Source organism: Oryctolagus cuniculus, chromosome 5, assembly GCF_964237555.1.
Source record: "Oryctolagus cuniculus chromosome 5, mOryCun1.1, whole genome shotgun sequence".
NCBI lineage: Eukaryota > Metazoa > Chordata > Mammalia > Lagomorpha > Leporidae > Oryctolagus > Oryctolagus cuniculus.
In genome coordinates, this window is record NC_091436.1 from 159,229,009 (window position 1) to 159,245,628 (window position 16,620).

The window sequence follows — 16,620 nt, forward strand, 5'->3', positions numbered from 1 at the left end:
AGTCTCGATCTGAGTCCTGATTAATCCACTCCCAGTCCAGCTTTTGTTGACGTGCCTAAGAAAGCAGCAGAAGTACTGGGGCTCCTACCACCAACGTGGGACACCCAGATGGAGATTCAGGCTCCTGGCTACGGCCTGGAGCAGCCCTAGCCATTGCACCCATTTAGGGAATGAACTAGTGGATGGAAGATTTCTTCCTGTCTGTATCTCCTTTTGTCACTCTGCCTTTTTAGTATATACAATAAAATCTAACAAAAGCATTTCTTAAATGTTTACCTCACAAATTCATGAGCCTTTGTTCTGAGGACTCTAGTATCAGGCACTGTGTTAGCTGCGGAGGCCACTGTAATAAAGTACTGCAAACTGGTGGCTGCCCATGGCAGAAATACTCTACCGTCTCTCACCATCCTCAAGGCCAAGAGCCTGAGATTAAGGGGTGGGCAGGGTTGTGCTTTCTCTGAAACTTCCAGGGAATGAGTTCTCCTGGCTCTCCCAGCCTCTGGTGGCCTCTGGTTGCCTGGCTTGTAGAAGCATCACCCCCATTTCTGCCTCCCTCTCTACCAGGTGTCTTCTCCCTGTGTCTCTGTCTTCACTTGCTGTGTCCTCTCCTCCTATGAGAGGATTAAGGCCCACACCCAGGACTGCAGCTTAACCTGATGGGATCTGCAAAGGCCTAACTTGCAAACAAGATCACAAGGACAGGTAATGGGGGTTAGGACTTAAACATCCCTCTTTATTTATTTTTTTTTAGGGGAGGGTAGCTACAATTCAACTACCAGGAAAGAGAAAGCCACATAAAAACAAGGGACAGAAAAAAAATGATTCTTTGATTTGGGCAACCAAATAAGGAAACCCTGGTGTTCTCAGAGGATGTGTGCCCACCAAGAGCTTGGGACCCAGACGGGAGCATCTTGAGGTAGAGTGAAATGGCCTAATGACAAAGGCAATAGCCAAAAAGACAGAGGGACACTCTGGAGAGCAAAAAGACCAGGACACTTGCAGGCCCCAAGAGCCTACTGTGGGCTTTATAAGCCTTTATCACATTATATCACAAATAACTCTATAATACATCATTCCCATTTAATAGATGTGAAAACCGAGGCTCCAAGTAAGTAATTAGATGTCAGAGGAGCATATCATAGCCATCCATTCTTCCAAGCCTCTTATACACGCTGGGGGCTCAGAAAGTGATATCCCAACAGGAAAGTCATCTGAGGCAGCCCCAGAAGCAGTTTCTCTCTGACCTCATCCTGTCTCCAGTATCTCAACCCCCCATCGCCCCCCAAGGCAAGCCCTAGAAACTAGAATTCCTCTTACCCCAGGTGGGTCACAGCCCTCAACGTGCCCTTTCCCCAAGGGCAGCCATAGCACTTAGAGGTGAGTGTAACTCTGCTGCTTTTCTGTGTCAAAGCTGCCCATGATGCTTCCCCCGACTCAAGGGCGGGTTAGAAGGTCCTTCCTAGGCCTTCTGACCTGCCCCGGGGGAGAAGATTCAAACTGGAAAACATGAGAGGGGCCCTCCTGCTTCTGCTGTTTTCTCAAGAGCTGAGGTGGTAGAGTGTCCTAGACCCTGTCAGAATATGGTCCTAAGTCATTAGCAAGACCCACAAGGCATCTCCTAAACTGGCCTCAGTTCACTGCTCCAGCCTCACGTCCCACAGCTCCTCACCTTGAACTTCACACTCCAGCTGGGGACTCCTAGCAGCTCCCTAAGCATGCAAAGAGCTGACCTGCATGCCCCGTCTCACCTGGCCCTCTCCGTCTCTCCGTTGCATCTTCCCTCCACTCTTGTTTTCCAGCCTGTGCCTCAGACATTCTATAAACTCTTCTGAAACGTTTTGCTTGTCAATTACACTTCAAGAAGGTGGGGGTGGAGGAAAGACTCTCTCCTGATCCCCCGACGCTGGAGGACTCCCATGAGCTACCTGCACCAGTGACGCTATATTTATCAGTACATCCCAACTGCTTACCGGTTTTCCTGTGTCCCTCCTGTGAGGTTATCTACAGAGTCTTGCTTTGTATCAAGGTCATATCCCCATCCTGCACCTGCTATAGTCTCTGGCACAGAGTAGGGGTTCAGTAGACTAATAGTTGACTGACCCATGACATGGAGGGGAGGCCAGACCCGCTAATTGCGAGGGTCCTGTACACGCCACAGTTTGTGAGTCTATATTTCTGTTCCCACAGTTAGTCACAGAGGCAGTTGCCAAAGCCCGATGATGAGACTTCTGTTTGGGGCTGCCCAGGTTTGCCTGGTCTTTGCAATTTGTAATCAGGATATTTGAAAAAGAAACCAAACTCAAGGCGAGGGGAAAAAGGGCTTTCATTAGGCAAGAGTTGCAAAATAACTAGTTGTGTAACAGTGACAGTGGCCCCTGGGGCCACGTTTGGCCCTGCCCAGATTAGGAGACTTCGTGTGTGTGGGTCAGCCTTGTGCATGTGCTGAGAGGACAGCCATCAGAATCCTGGCCTGAGTGTTCAAAAGCCCCTTCTCCCCCCTCAAGGCACGCCTGGAATCCTCACCTCCAGTGATTTCCTCCTTAATGCTGCATCCACACGAGGAGCTTGGGTACAAAGGAAAACAGGTGACCCAAATGATGAAACCTTTAAACTCTTTGGCCCAAGATAGCCAACCGTCAATGAGTTTATTGTTGCAAGGAATCAAACCATATTGCCTGAACTAGTTCCTGAAAAACTGTGAACTGTGCTCTTCTAAGACTGGATGGTCAATGAGAGCTTGGGTTTGCACACTATCCGTTGTCTCTTCAGAACCAAAGGAGCCGGCACCGTGGCTCACTAGGCTAATCCTCTGCCTTGCGGCGCCAGCACACCGGGTTCTAGTCCCAGTCGGGGCGCCGGATTCTGTCCCGGTTGCCCCTCTTCCAGGCCAGCTCTCTGCTGTGGCCAGGGAGTGCAGTGGAGGATGGCCCAAGTACTTGGGCCCTGCACCCCATGGGAGACCAGGAGAAGCACCTGGTTCCTGCCTTCGGATCAGCGCCGTGCACCGGCCACAGCACACAGGCCGCGGTGGCTATTGGAGGGTGAACCAACGGCAAAGGAAGACCTTTCTCTCTGTCTCTCTCTCTCACTGTCCACTCTGCCTGTCAAAAAAAAAAAAAAAGAAAAAAGAAAAAAGAATCAAAGGACACTCTGAACTAGTTATCGCAGATGTACAAATAAAGAAATGGAGCCTCAGAAAGATATGACTTGCCCAAAGCACAGCTCATAAAGATGGAAAGAATCCTTGGACCCTCGTGGTCCTCTCCACACGGCACCCTGGCCCCTCTCTGCCAGTGAAGACAGTAAAGCCGGGAGAGGTTGTGGAATGAAGGGGGAGGCACAACGCAGGCTGAGCCGAGCAGACTGGAGGAGCTGGGCCATGAAGGCCCCCTTATCCCGCTGGGATCCATAAAGGGCAAGGGAAAGGGGTTGGAGACTGGAGCTGTGGGGAGTGGGTTCAGGGACAGCTGCCTGATCCTTCATGATTCAGCTCTTGGGGAGCCCTGCTAAGCAGCTCTGGGCGGAAGCTGGCTGAGCTCTGACACACAGAGAAAAGGCTTTCGCACCCTCTCCTTGTGGACTCCTGAGAGTTGGACCTGGCTGAGCTGCTGCCCTCAGCAGCTACCGGCTAGTGATCAACGTAAGTCAAGGAACCTGGAGAAGCCCAGGGGAGGCCACTCTGCCGGCAACCAGCCCAGATCCTCTCTGCAATTCCAGTAGCTGGAATTGCACCAACCACCTACCCCTATGACAGAGAGTCCAGGCTGTGGGGACAGGCCAGAAAGGGAGCCACTCCCTCTCTGTATTCAGTTTCTCGTGGATCCAGCCAGTTAAGATATATTCTCACTGGAGGCCTCTGGGCCTTTTCACAGCAGTACAACAAGAGAACCATATATAGGGGCCAGCGTTGTGGCGCAGTGGATAACGCTGCTGCCTGCAATGCCAGCATCCCACATGGGCGCCAGTTCAAGTTCTCCAGCTTCTCCACTTCTGATGCAGCTCCCTGCTGATGTGCTTAGGAAAGTGGTAGAAGATGGTCAAAATCCTTGGGTCCCTGCACCCACGTAGGAGGCCTGGATGAAGCTCCTGGCTGTTTCCTTCAGTCTGGTACAGCCCCGGCCATTGCAGTCATTTGGGAAAGTGAACAAGCAGATGAAAGACCTTTCTCCTTCTCTCTTTGTAATACAGTCTTTCAAATAAATAAATAATTTTTAACACAGAAAGACAAGTATTTACTTCCTTACTAAAGAGTATTTCTCCTTTGTATATTCTCTTTTACTTGCTAACTCTAGTCTTCCATTCTATTTTATAGGCTGTTCCCGTCATATATGGAATTGTAGGGCTAAATCAGTGCTTACTTTCATTTATCTGCTGATTTATTTTTCATTGTATTTGAAAGGGAGACAAGGGAATAGAGAGCGGTCTTTCATCCTTTGGTTCACTCCTCAAATGCCCACAACAACCAGGACTGGCTCAAGCCAAAGCCAGGTTCCAGGAATTCCATCTGCATCTCCCATGTTGTGGTGGGGGCGGTGAGGGGACCCAAGTACTTAGGCCATCATCTGCTGCCCCCAAGGGTGCACATTAGCAGAAAGCTGGATTGGACGCAGAGCAGTCAGAATTTGAACCAGGCACCGTGATATGAGATGTGGGTGTCCCAAGTGTGCCATATGCTCACTTCTGAATCAGTACTGAATCAGTGCAGAAATCCCTTCTATGGAACATGAAAGATCCAAATACTGTTAATAAGCATTTCTGTTCATTAATGAGCAGTTACAGAGATCTTTCTGTATGCCAGACACTGTCCATAGTGCTAGAGACAAGTCCCTGTTCTTCTGGAACTTAGATTCTATTGGTGACAACCCAAACAAGCCAAATATATATGTGAATATGCACTAGATCATGGTAGACAGTGGTGTGCGGCATACTGCAGCTAAAAACTGTGAAGTGGTATAGGAAACACTCCAGAGACGATGGACTTGCAGGCCTGAGGCATCAGAGCCTTGTGCAGCGAGAGCAGGTGCAGAAGTTGTGTGTAGAAGGACAGCAAGGAGGCCAGTGGGCCTACAGGGCACGGGCCAAGCAAAGTGGCACGAGATGGGCTTGCAGATCACTGACACCCATCTATTTAGACCTGACCTTCTAAGAAAATAAACTTATCTTTTAATTCCCTTTTCCCACAAACTTTTAAAATTAATTTTAGAAGCAGACAGGCAGGCAAACAGAGCTCCTATGTATTTGGTCACCATCTCTCCCCACCCAGACTCACCAAATGCCTGTGTTGGTTGGGGCTGGGCCAAGGCCAAAGTCAGGAGCTAGGGACTCAATCCATGCCTCCTAGTTGGGTGGCAGGGACCCAAATACTTGAGCTATCAGTGCTGCCTCCCAGGATTCATGCCAGCAGGATGCTGCAATCAGGAGCAGAGCTGGGATCAAACTCAGGTACTTAGATGTGGGATGCAGGCATCTTAATCAGTGGCTTAACCATTAGGTCAAACACCTGCCTCCGACTTGGCCTCTCTATGTCAATTAGAAATACTTGTCACTAGGGGCTGGCACTGTGGCATAGTGAGTAAAGCCGCATGTAGTGCCGGCATCAGTTCGAATCTGGGCTGCTCCACTTCTGATCCAGTTCTCTGTTATGGCCTGGGAAAGCAGTAGAAGATGGCCCAAGTCCTTGTGCCCCTGCACCCATGTGGGAGAGCCGGAGGAGGCTCCTGGCTCCGGATCAGCCCAGCTCCAGCCATTGCAGCCATTTAGGGAGTGAACCAGCAGACAGAAGACCTCTCTCTCTGCCTCTGCCTCTCTGTAACTCTGCCTTTCAAATAAATAAATAAGTATTTAAAAAGATACCTGTCATTGATGCTGCTTCCTTCATTCCGTATCAATGTTTACAACTCATGTGTGACGTACTGGGTACTTTACACTCAGAGAAAAGTCCTCTATACGTGTTCATGGGTTATAAAGAAGATAATTCCTCCTCCAGGAAGTCTCTTTGGAAACTTCAGAGCCGAAACCAGAGAGATAAGAACAGATTAGATCTTGGTGATTTGAAGATAACCTGGAAATGAAGCCACAGGCCTCTGCAGCTATGACAGCAGGGCGAGGGCAGACCCTGGCTCCACGTACAGAGTTCAAATTGGTCAGAGGACAGATTGACCTTTAAAGTCTAGAACAGCAGCACTCACAAATGCATACACATCCATGCAACACATGAATACACGTGTCCACATATCCTATGCACATGTGCACAAGCATGCACACACATTCATACACACATGCACACACACACTTACACCTGTTCTGATGTTGGACTCTCCACCAGATCCTGGGCTGTCCTGGGTGGCAGGACAGTTCCACACATAAGTAGCTCAAAACCCTGACATTCGCTCACTCTGTGCAAAACTGTATGCTGTCAAAATAAGTCACCAATGTCATGTCTCTTACTCCTCTGCTTTCTTGGCTCAGGTTTAAAGTATTAATCAGCTCATCTCATGTCTCCCGCCATCCCTACCTCCTCCCTGTGAAGTCTTAAATACTCATTCAGGGGATTTCTTCTCCCTCTTTCTTCACATTATGTTCATTCTCACTCTCATCCCTCTTGCCCATTCTAGTCCCCCTTTGCCAGATTTAAGAAGATCTTTAACAAATCAGTTTTCCTTTTCCTTTTTGTACCTTGTCTGCTTCCACAAGAACTCCCCAGATTCCCTTCCTTTCGAGTCCTGGCATTCACGGTTCTAACAGACAGAAGGGCTTGGGATAAGTCTTAGTACCTCCCCGTTCTTCACCACCCCTGAGTCCCCCACCCCAGGTTTTTATTTATTCAGTTTTTAAAGTGATTCTTTAATGGGGGTGGAGGGGAAGAGTAACAGAAAGAGGAAAGGTTGAAAAAGAAAATAAACAATTTGTAATTTTAAGTGATAAAAATAAAGCAGGAGACAGGTGCCTGTTTTATGAACTTCAGGGCTGGAAAGGACAGATTCATGGTGGGGCAAAGGAACTGAGGACATAGCACCAAATGCCCACTGCCACACACCCCCACACACACACACACACAACTGCTTTTATGTTTTACTATGGACTACATTGCCCTGGTTTATTTGTTCATATGTTAGCGTGTAAGTGACTCATGACTGACTACTAGAAAGCACGCCCGTTACAACCTGGAGACTCTGGAGCCACATGGCAGAGGTCAGAGAGAGGCTAGCGCCTGCCTTGGAGGCGACTCAGAGTCACCCAGGTGGCTTTGTGGGCTGGAATGTATCAACTTATCGTATCAGTTACTGATCTGGAATAAACACACCCTCATCACAAAAATCACAACACAATTTGCTTTTCTTTTCAGAAGAACATAACACTTACAAGGGATGTGTGCTTTCAAGGGGTGTCCCTGATACTTTGTTGACCCCCCCCCCCACCTCACCCTTCTCCTGCCTTGAATATTTCTCCTCTCCCCAGAATAAGCATCTTCAATAGGGTGCACCAAATGGATTTCCTTTGTTGTCTGGAATTCGACTCTAAATGTGTCTGCTCTGTGAACTTGAAGCCATATTCATATTCTAATATCAAGTCTAATACTAAGTTCTGATAAGCACTTTTGTTGTAACCAAAGATATGCTAAGCCCGAGGGCTTATTAGATCACTCCACTTGGGAGAGTTTGCGTTTACTAATTTCCTGAAAGAACCAAAAAGTGGCCTGGAGGTGGCAGGGCGCTGGATGACATGTGGCAGACTATCCACTCCGTCTCTGACCAGCTAACCCTGCCCCCCTCCTCTTCCACCTTAATTCCCTACTGACTCTTCTGTCTTCTGATGGAAAAGCATCTGTGGTCACATTTATTGTAATCTGAGAGCCTAGATGAAGTACCTATTGTGACAAGTTAACTACTTGAACATGCACTTACTCTGTGTCATGCCTCTGCTTTATGTGCGATTAGTCCACTATCATACCTCTTTTTTGTTAAAGATTCACTTATTTATTTGAGAGGCAGAGTTAGAGACACGGAGAGGGAGAAACAAAGAGAGGAAAATAAATATTTTTTAAAAGTTGCCTGAGAGAAGGGAGCATTAGGCGAGACCTGCAGTAGTCCTCCATGCAGGTTTCTTGGCTTCTAACTTGGAGTTAGACTAAAATCTAGTGTCTTTAGTTTCACAACATGTCCATACAGCATAATTTTAGCTCATCTACTCAATCTTGCATTTGGTATCAGTAAAGAAATTCATTCTTTCAGCTACGACTTCATTCAGTCACTCACGTAAGTCAGATTTACTGAGTGTGTTTTATTGGCCTGGCACTAATCTTGGTGCACCATAACGGGCAAAATTCCCTGCCACATGAAACTTAAATCCTAGAAGGAAAGCTAAATAGGTGTTAGCACTTAAGCCATCATCTGACGCGTCCCTGAGTTCACATAAGCAGGAAACTGGATCAGAAGTGGAGGAACCAGGACTCAAGTCAGGCACTTTGATAAGGGATGTGCATATACCAAGCAGTATCCTAACCACTGTGCCAAATGTCCAGCCCCTCCTACTGCTTTTGTTTTTTATTATGCATTACATTATCCTGGTTTATCTATTCATTTGTTTGCATGTCTACTGACATGACTGAATACTAGAAATCATGAATTTTACATTGAGAGACTCTAGATCAACTGTGTTCAACAGAAATTCTTCGTTGAGGAAAATGTTCCAACTGCACCATCCAATATGAAAGAACCACTTGCCAAATGAACACTTGAATGTGACCTGTATGAATGAAGAACCAAGTTTTAAATTTTATCAGTTCTCATGAATTCAAATGTGAATCTTCACACATTTGCCTCCAGAAGTGTTCAAGCCTCACAGTGTCTGTTTCCATCTCAACTCCACAGCAGCTGCTATTCAGTCAATTTTGCATGGCTGCACCCTGCGTGCACACAGTCTGGCCCTCAGCCATGGACTCAGACAAGGAGCCCTCCTCCCTTCCCACATACTAACTTACGGGGTTTTCTATCCACACAGATTCCACTCATTTCAGTTGCTACAAACTCTGATCCCTGCCTCTTCAGTTCGGCAGGATTACTGTACTCTGCTCAAGGTCAGATCTGCAGGCAGAAAACAGCACTACTGCAGGGGCTCAGCTAATGCTCCCTTCTCCCAGCAATCCTTAAAAAAGATTTATGTTTCTCTCTCTCTGTGTCTCTCCCTCTCCCTGTCTGTAACTCTGCCTCTCAAATAAATAAAGTAAATCTTAGATTTTTTTATTTAAAGATTTAATTTATTTGAAAGGCAGAATTACAAAGAGGGAGAGATGGGATGGGGGGAGAGAGAAAAATCTTCCATATGCTGGTTCACTCCCCAGATGGGCACAGTGGCCAAGGCTGGGCCAGGCCAGAGCCAGGAGCCCAGAACCAGAACTCCATCCAAGGTTCACATGTGTATGGCAGGAGCCCAAGCACTTGGGCCATCATCACCAGCTGTTTCCCCAGGCTCAGTAGCAGGGAACTGGGTCAGAAGTACAGCAGCCAGGTCTTGAACCAGCACTCATGGGGGATGCTAGTGTTGCAGGTAGCAGTTTAACACACTGCACCACAATGACAGCCCCAAGGTATGATAATCTTCTGCTGTTTATTTACCATTGCCTGAAAACCATCGTGCTTCACATCTCTTGTCTGGCATCCAATTATGTTCAAGTAATGGGCTGGTCTGTTACTACTTACTCCATTTTGGTCAGCAGCCTGAGAAGGTCTTTTTACCTAACAATCTGAAGAAGATGAGGAATATTTGAGAGAAGATAATTTCAAACAGAGGGAACATCAGCGGAGAAGGTGTTAGCAGAGCAGCAAAAAGCACCTTGGCAGACTGCAGCAAGCAAAGGAAAGGGCACAGAATAAGAGCTCAGAGAGGTGTGAGGGGTCAGTAAAGATATTGCTTAGCTTTGTAGGTCCCTATAAGAACTCTGGATTTTATTCTGGCAAGATATGAAGCCTTTGGAAAATTTGGGGAACCAAAAAACCAATTTACCAGGATCACACTGGTTCATGAGAACAGATCTCCAAGACAAAAGCAGAGCTGAATTAGAAGGATGTTGACACAATCTATCAATTAAACTTGAAAATCTAATATACTTTTTATTATTCAAGATTGGTGGCTGGGTTTTTAAATCATTTCTGCAGCATTTAGGGCTAAGATCTAGACATTTCCATGTATAAGATCATATTATCTGAAGCCGGATTAGCTGTGTGACCTTAGATGAGTCTCTTGCAATGTATTTATACAAAATTGACCTACTCACAGTACTCTGCTGACCTGCTCTGTGAATGAGGTCCAGACACCTAGTTCTTGCTCTGAAGGAGTGTGAGCAGCTCAGTAAGTTGAGCTAGTGTGGAAACAGCATCTCAAAACCACACTGAAGGAAGTCAGAGCTACGTAAAGGTACACACTGTCAGCTCATTTCAGAAGGGAAAGGTATTCATTCATCCCAAGAAGATTTCTGAGGACCCTTGAGAGGCAATCAGAAGGATGGGTGAGATACAGACATCGACAGAAAGGAGGGGACTTCGCATCACGCACATGGGCTGCCTGGTGTGTTTGAAAGTCTCAGATTCACTATAAGAATGTCCCATACAAATATAGATTGTGACAATCACCTAGGGCGGGGAGGTGGAATTTAGCCTAGTGGCTAAAGCACCCATATGCCACATTGGTTACCTGGGTTCAATACCTGGTCCTGGCTCCTGACTCCAGCTTCCTGCTAATGCATACTATGGGAGGCAGTGGTGATGGCTCAAGTAATTGGACTCCTGACACCCATGTGGGAGACTTGCTTTGAATTCTTGGCTCCTGACTTTGGTACTGGCCTAGCCCTGGCCACTGTGGGCATTTGAGAAGTGAACCAGGTAGATGGTGGATGGGAACTTGCTCTCTCTCACTCTCTTTCTCTCTGTCTCTCAAGTAATGATTTTCAAAAAGATCATCTGCATGGGTGGTCATTTATAATGTTCAAAGGACTTTGTGAATTCTAATTGAAAAAAATATGAGCTAGAAATAGTCATATCTCCTTAGCTCACAGTCACAATCAACCACATGAAATAGGATCTCATTCTATCAGAGCTGAATGGCTTTGTTAACTATTTTTGGAAAGTAAATGAGGAATGCAAATACAGCCTTGTTTAACAAGAGACATTTCTCAGCTGTCATTGTGAGAATTAGGGAAGGTTCAAGAAATGTAAGTGGGGAGAACTCAGATGAGTCCAGAAATCCCAATCCCTCTTTAGGAAGTGAATCATGGCTCATAAATCAAAGGTTTTGATGAATGCATGTAGTCTCACATTTCATCTGGCCCAACATGTATCCAATTGATCATTTCTAGCCTAACTCATCAAAGAAGAAAAACTTGATGAAATACAAGCTAGTGAGCCAGGAGGGGCCAGTCCCATTCCAAGCATAAGCTGTCCTAATTTGGAGACACCTGTGCAGAACAGGAGGCAAGACAACTTTTCAGAGAACTGGAAACGTGTCTAATGGCCTTGGGTGGCAAAGAATGTCCATCTATACATGAGATGAAGAGCACAGGGCAGCTCAGTGCCATCTAGGCTGTGAAGGGGTTGATTTGAGAGTGTTTTCTGTTTGTTTTGATCGAGAAAGTTCACTAAGTTATTGTTAACAGCAGAAAATACAACCACTAAAGAAATACCACGCAGCCATCATAAATGAATGAGGCATGATTGTAAATTCTCACAAGAAGTTATCTCCAGCATCTGTTAGGAAGAGAGAAAACCACGGTACAGAGTGGTGTTTAGAGTATATGACCATTTATGTAAGACATGAACTGCCCCTGCACATGTACACCTGTACCAGAGGTTATCTGTGTGAAAGGGAACTGGGTAGCTGTGACTGAGGGTTGGAAGCAACATAAGCTTCAGTCTAGAAGTAGTCAGCATGATACTGTCTGGCAAGGCCGACTCCAGCAGCAAGCCACAGCTCCCAGAGAGTCCCCCAGCCATGTCCCAGGTGCCCTAGAATTTGAGGTACCTGGGCTGATTCAACTGTGTCTCAGGACATGAGGTCTCTGATCTGCCTGTGGATATATTTAGCAGAATGGAGGAAAGAAAGAGGTAGTCCCAGTACCTGCTATGCCCCAAGCAGGAGAGCTCACACACACACTTCCAGCTACCAGGGATAGAGGCAGAAGTTGTAGGCGAACTTCAAGTGCAGATAAGCTACTCAAGGTTTTTTTTTTTGTGTTTTTTTTTTTTTTTTTTTTTTTTAAAGATCTATTTATTTGAAAGGCAGACTTGGAGTGTAGGGGAAGGAGACAGAAACCTTCCATCCTCTGGTTCACCCCCCAAAATGGCCACAACAGCCAAAAGTTGGGCCAGGTTGAAGCCAGGACCCTAGAACTCAAGTCATCCAGGTCTCCCACGTGGGTGGCAGGGGCCCAAGCACTCAGGCCATTCTCACCTGCTTTCCCAGGTGCCTTAACAGGGAGCTGGATCAGAAGTGGAGCAGCCGACTCTGACCAGTGCTTTGATACGGGATGCCAGTGTTGAAGGCAGTGGCTTAAACCACTGCACCAAAACACCAGCCCCTAAAGGCTTTTCATCTTCAGGCGGAGGACTTGGGGCGTCTTTATCTGACGGGGAACCCTGAAGATTTCAAGGAGATACTTATATTTCCTATTTAGAAAAGTCTTTTTCAGCGAGACTGAATCATCAAGGGAAAGAAGATGGTGGCATGAAAGGAGATTTTTGCTGGAGTGGAAAAAAATGAAAAACTGAACTGTGTAGGGAAGATGTGGGAAACTCACATTCCCCTACCTGCACACATTCATTTCATTTCCTTATAATTTTGTATTTTTGTATTATGAAAGATAATGCATGCTCACTGTAAAACAATTGGAAAAATGTTTCAAATGTGTAAGAAATAAAATAAAAATGCCCCTTGATAGCACTCCAGGACTAAATATCATTATCTGTATGTGCACCCTATTATTTCCAAAATCAACTATGAGTAGATGAGTGATCTTCAAAGAGTTCATGGAAAAGACATATTTTAGAAAAAAAAACTATGCATAGATTTCAAAGATTTTTGCCCCAAAATAAACTCATCTTTTAAGTCTGTTTCCCATGAACTTTTTGAAGTACCTCAGTTAGTCGTTTACCCCAGCTGTTTCATTACCAGCTTTTTTTGCTTGATACATCTTTCCCTATTAAGAAACTTTTACGTGCCACATTTATGTAGTTAATCAAGCGGACACACTTGGAAACAGTTAATGGATTACAAACAGCAGTGGGAGGCTGATACAGATTGATTGATTGATACAGATTAGCTGATACAGAATGATGGAAAGGAAAAAAACCCTAACTTTGGGACCCAAGCCCTTGTCTCTAAAGTTTTCCTGTTGGGACTAGAACTGGCAGACTCATCTATGAAAAGGGCATGGCCAAAGGATACTGAAAAGTGTTAACAGTCAACCTCCACCACGGCTTCAATCATCACTGTTCAGAACCGGCAGACACAGCCCCACGTTCTGACACTGTGGGAGTATTCATTAAAGTGGATAAAACGGCCCGCCCTGAAATCCTCCAAGGATGTGGTAGATAAAGCAAAGGCACTCCTAAACACAGCTGCAGGCCACCGAAATCCCCGGCACTCTTGATGAGCAATCTCAGAGAGAAGCGAGTACAGGCAGCCTTCTTTGCTAGGGGGAGAAACCTCTCCAGGCTGGGAGGCCTGTGCACCTGCCACTCTGTGCTGTCTCCCCCACATCCCGGGGCTCAGCTCAGCTCCCTCATTCTTTCCACAGGGAGAGGAGAAAGCAGAGGAGGGGTGTTTTCCAGCACAGGCATCAATACCTGGAAGGCACAAGAAGCCCAACTGAGGTGAATAATGGAGCTTATTCATCTTACCAAATTAAAAGGCAACGTTGGGAAATAAACTGACTAATTAACCAGGCTCTTCCTGTTGGGTTCGGGTGAGTTTCCATTGCCTAATGCAGCGCTCCTACAATCCTGAGCCTCTTCAGAAACACAACTAACGTCTTTGACGGATGGGAAACTGAAAGATGTTCTCGTTTAGTTTCATGGAAGAAACTCATGGTATTTCATTTTTTTTTTTTTTTGCTCACATATCAATTCTTGGAGCAAAATGTAAAATAATTTGTCTTTGACTTGTTACCCTTTCAAAGGAAATGTAGTTCTTCCTTGTCTCCTTCCTTGAATTGTATGAACCATTTCTGTTTGTATATTCTCTTTCTTTTAAAGATTTATTGATTTATTTGAAAGGCAGAGTTTCAGAGACAGAGAGGCAGAGGCAGAGGCAGAGGCAGAGAGAGGTCTTCTATCCACTGGTTCACTTCCCAAATGGCTGCAACGGCTAGAGCTGAGCCAATCTGAAGCCAGAAGCCAGGTGCTTCTTCCCAGACTCCCATATGGGTACAGGGGCCCAAGGACTGGGCCATCTTTCACTGCTTTCCCAAGCACATTAGCAGGGAGCTGGATAGAAGTGGAGCAACTGGCGCCCACATGGGATGCCAGCGCTACAGGCAGTGGTTCTACCTGCTATGCCACAGCACTGGCCCCTATATATTCTCCTTTCATTTCTCTTAAGGAAAATCATGGGTTTAGAATATAGTACTCAGTGGGTATCCATGGAGATTGGTTCCAGAACAATCCCCTCCTCTCCCCCTGCCCAGGGTGCCTAAGTTGTGGTTGCCCAGGCCCCTTATATAAATGGCAGATATTTGCATAATACCCACACACACACTCATGTATATGAGGCACTTTGAAAAGTTCATAGAGAAGGGAATTAGAAGATTTTGGGACCAAAATGTTTAAAATCCATAATGTTTTCCCAAGACCCATTTTCTATTAACTATAAATCATCTTTAGCTTACTTAAAATACCTAATACAAAGTAAATGCTATGTAAATAGTTGTTGTATTTTATAGGGAATAATGACAAGGAAGCAAGTTTATACATGTTCAATACAGATTCAATTTCTTTAAAAAAAAATGCTCAATCCCAGGTGGCTTGAATCCAAGAACAAGAGCCCTGCAGCTCCCAGGGGCTGACTGTGTATGGCCAGAGCTCTTGCCACGAACCTATTAACTGCTTCCATGCAGCACTTCTGCCAGAGAGAAAGTATGGGGTGTGCCTTTGAGGAAAAACTCCCCTTCCTTCAATCCACTCCCCTTCATCCAGCCAGTCCATAAGCTTGCATCTACCTGCCATGATCTGTGTGCCCGGCATGGTGCTGTGCCAAGGGAAAGCAGGGGTGCTTACAACAGAACCCCTGCCCTCTGGCCTCTGGGAGCTCATGGGGTAGTTGGGAGGTCATTTAGTCGGGACACCAGGGGCGCTACAACAAAGGTGAACACGGTGCAAAGGAGCTGCACTAATGTAAGGGTTGTTGAGGATGGTTTCACAGAGGAGGCCGATCTGACACTGAAGTGCAGGGGATGTTGCTATGAGGAAGCTGGAGCATTTAGAAGACTGGAAATAGGCCGGCGCCGCAGCTCACTAGGCTAATCCTCTGCCTTGCGGCACTGGCACACCGGGTTCTAGTCCCGGTCAGGGCGCCGGATTCTGTCCCGGTTGCCCCTCTTCCAGGCCAGCTCTCTGCTGCGGCCAGGGAGTGCAGTGGAGGATGGCCCAAGTACTTGGGCCCTGCACCCCATGGGAGACCAGGAGAAGCACCTGGCTCCTGCCATCGGATCAGTGCGGTGCGCCGGCCACAGCGCGCCAGCCACGGCGGCCACTGGAGGGTGAACCAACGGCAAAAGGAAGACCTATCTCTGTCTCTCTCTCTCACTGTCCACTCTGCCTGTCAAAAAAAAAAAAAAAAAAAGAGACTGGAAATAGCCCAGTGTGCTGGGGGCAGAGGTGGGAGTTGATGTCCCATGAAAGAGAATCCCCATCCTGGAGGTACAGGGTGTCGCTCCCCCTCTTCGTGGAGGAATGACACAGGACCCTGCGCTGTTCTTTCGTCTGCTCGGCCCTCCCCGGGTTTGCTGCTGGTTCTTCCCGGGTTGGCTACTGTCCCTTCCACCTCCGTGGAAGGGCAGTTCCCCCTGGCCACATTCCCCACTTCCGCAGGGGAGCGGCACACCGCCGGCCGGCTCTCTCGGGGGCTGCACAGGTGTTCCTTCAGATGTTCCCCTTAGATGTTCCTGGTGCATGCCGTCTCTCTCCTCCTTTATAGTCCTCCTCCGCCAATCCTAACTCGGCTGCCCACACGCCGAGTACGCTGCTCTCCTCCAATCAGGAGCAAGTCCTACAGTTTATTGGCTGAACTGGAGGCAGCTGTGCAGAAGCTGTTTTCTTCTCTCCCAGCGCCATATTGTGGGAGAGCAGATGCATAGAATAAGTCTCAATTCAAGTAACTTAGTCTAGTCCGAGTTGCTCCCCACAGATCCCCCTTTCTTTTTATTTTTGGCGTTGATACGCGCCTGTCTTCGGTGCCCCGCGGCACACACTCTGCTCTGCTTGCTAGAGTTGCCACAGGTTCTTACAAGTCCTATCAATCAGGCAAACCGAATCCGGGTCCTCTCTTCGCCATGTTGTGAGGAGGTTTTTAGGCGCTGATGCGTGCCTGTGTTCGGTGACCTGCGGCTCATACTCTGGTCGAGCCGCCTGCTGG

At 47.0% G+C, this 16,620-nt stretch overlaps 1 protein-coding gene across 2 annotated transcripts in view; it reads left to right on the forward strand.

Annotated features, from left to right (window-relative positions):
• The window catches only part of NEDD9 (neural precursor cell expressed, developmentally down-regulated 9), a 208,051-nt gene that overhangs the window by 29,603 nt on the left and 161,828 nt on the right, over nt 1-16,620 (forward strand). Inside the window, exon 1 of one of the 2 annotated variants that reach the window (XM_070074409.1) lies at nt 13,792-13,954. The exons of the other annotated variant lie outside the window; for it this stretch is intronic. The gene's annotated coding sequence lies outside the window, so the exon portion shown is untranslated. Of the gene's footprint in view, nt 1-13,791; nt 13,955-16,620 lie in introns of those variants that run through there. 2 annotated transcript variants of the gene reach the window in all.